This window comes from Pediculus humanus, genomic scaffold, assembly GCF_000006295.1.
Source record: "Pediculus humanus corporis 1103172108315 genomic scaffold, whole genome shotgun sequence".
Taxonomy (NCBI): Eukaryota; Metazoa; Arthropoda; class Insecta; order Psocodea; family Pediculidae; genus Pediculus; species Pediculus humanus.
Window position 1 is genome coordinate 263544 of NW_002987884.1, and position 2500 is coordinate 266043.

The window sequence follows — 2500 nt, forward strand, 5'->3', positions numbered from 1 at the left end:
TCACGCGAAACGAATATACAATGGAAGCCTCCTCACTTTCTTTCTTTCTCTCTCTCTCTCTCTCTCTCTCTCTCTCTCTCTCTCTCTCTCTCTCTCTCTCTCTCTCTCTTGTTGCGTTGTTTGTGTCTTTTTTTTTTATCCAGAGAATTATCCCTTCTCTTCCTCCCCTCACCTTCCCTCCGCCCCCCCAAAAAAAAATTCTTTCTTTTTTTATTTTTTATTATTTATTTTTTACAATGCGGGGAAAAAAATAAATTTTTACGAAAAACATTTTCGTTAGATAAATGATATTAAAAAGAGAGAGAAGGAAAACGAAAAAAACAAAAATGGCGCAGGTTTCTGTGTGTGTAAACTTTTTAAAAATCTCATCGTCATCGGGGTTCATTTTCGTGCTTTTCATTGTTTCCTTCTCTCTCTCTCTCTCTCACTCTCTTTGTTCAACGTAATGATGATGATGCCTTTTTCTTCGTCTTACTTTTATCCCTTTTGATGTCTTGTTTTTCTCTCTCTCTCTCTCTCTCTTTCTATTCCTCTAGCACTTTTCCTCGTTTTATTCCTCTCGTAAAAGCATTTACTCTGTTTTTCCGATATAGTTTTCCCTCTCTCTATCTCTTTCTCGCGACCTCGGAAAACCCCGACAAATAATATTTTTTTTGTTTTGTTTTGTTATTTGTGTGTAGTATGTGTTGTTAGTGGTGTATTTTCTTCCATTTTTCCTCGTTTCCTTTTAATTCCGTTTATACATTTTATTCTTTATCGTTAAGATTTAAAAGGAAAAGCAAGGAAAGGCAGGAAAAAGGAAAAAAAAAATTTAAAGATGCTTTTAACATTTCCCTTTTTTCTCTCCCTCTCCCTCTTTCTCCCCCACTTTTTTATTTGCCATTTTCCGTTCGTTTCCTCTCCCCATTGTCTGTTGCAAATTTCGCTTTTACTTTTTTTTTTTTTTTCTAAATCCCTTAAATTTTAAACGAGTTCGGGGGTGTCTCACGCATTTTCCACCTTTTGACAAAAGTAGGAGGGGGGAGGAGGAGGAGGGAATAAAAGAAAGAAAAAAATGTGTTGAGAATCCTTAATTTTCGATAGAGGCTTTTAATAATTTTCACTAAACTCACGCACATTCGCTCGCACATTTACGACCACACGCACACACTCGTTCACTCACGCACAATTTGAATTATTATTATTATTATTATTTTAACCGTTCTTGGTTTTTTTTTTATATTAATATTAATATATAAATATTATTAAATAAATGAAAACACTTTTTTAATTGCGATTGCGTTTTTATTTATTTATTTATTTATATTTTCGTGTTTGTTTTTTTTTTTTTTTTTTTATTTTTGTGACAAAAGTTATTTATTTAATTTTTTTTTTTTTTTTTTTTTTTTTTTTTTCTTTTTTCTTGGTTTTTGCTTGATGATGACATCTTGGATCGTCTGCATCTAAAAAAAATAAAATAATAATAAAAAAAAAATAATTTTAAAATTGATTGATTGATTGATTGAAAAAATAAAAAATGAAATGAAAAAAATTCATTCACGGCTTTGTTGAAAACGTAACGTTCACTTCTTCGTTCCATGCCTGGGTAAGTTTAAAAGATTATTATTAATTTTTGTTTGTTTGTTTGTTTGTTTGTTTGTTGTATCGTTTGTTCATTCCTAAAAAGTAAATTTCTTTTCTGTATTTTTCCCGGCTTTGAAAAACTTTGTGGTTATAGGTTTTTTTTTTTTTTTCTTTTGTTTTCGATGTCACATTTTTCAGTTTTCGTTTGTTTCCCTTTATCCGAATTTTCCTTTTCCCGATTGTTGTTTTTGCTTCCCCCCTCCCCCTTTTTTTGGGACGGTCTACGGATACAGGTTAAAAAAAAAAAAAATTCCCCCCCCCCCCGCTTCTCCGAAATACTCGATGAGAACAATCAAATCGAGTAGATTCGAATGTAAGTTCCACGTTAATGCTTGCCATTTTTTTGTTTGTTTGTTTGTTTTTATTATTATTATTATTATTATTATTATTATCAAGTTTTTTTTTTCTTGAATTTTCCGCACGTTGACCAATTATAATATAAGGTGAGGAGTTGTTAAATGTATAATTTAGTTTTTTTTTTTTTTTTTTTTTGTTTTTCTTTTTTTTCTCTCTCTTTTTATCGTAAAGGGGTAAGTAAATTTTAAAAAAAGGTTTAACGGATAAAAAACGTGGGAAAGGTTAGGGGTTTTTTGGGGGGTTGTTTTCTTTATCGTCGGCGCCCCCCCCTCGCGTTTCGATTCCGTAACATCAAATTAATTGATTTTTTATTTAAACCGTTTGAAAAATTCTTACGTAAAAGAATGTAAAATTTTGAATATATATGAAAGGAGAACGAGGGGGGGAGGGTGAGAGGGAAAACCAAAAAAAGGGAGGTGGGAAATTTCTGTTTTCGAAAGGGAATGAAACAAACAAAAAAAAAAAAATTAGCGGGAGTAGATAGAATTTTAAAAATGGCCGACGGCGATAAAGTTTTCGC

At 31.5% G+C, this 2500-nt stretch overlaps 1 protein-coding gene across 1 annotated transcript in view; it reads left to right on the forward strand.

The window, feature by feature from the left end:
* Positions 1-2500, forward strand: part of Phum_PHUM596230 (serine/threonine-protein phosphatase PP-V, putative) — a gene marked incomplete at both ends in the record, with an annotated part of 50839 nt that overhangs the window by 47784 nt on the left and 555 nt on the right. The window lies entirely within an intron of this gene.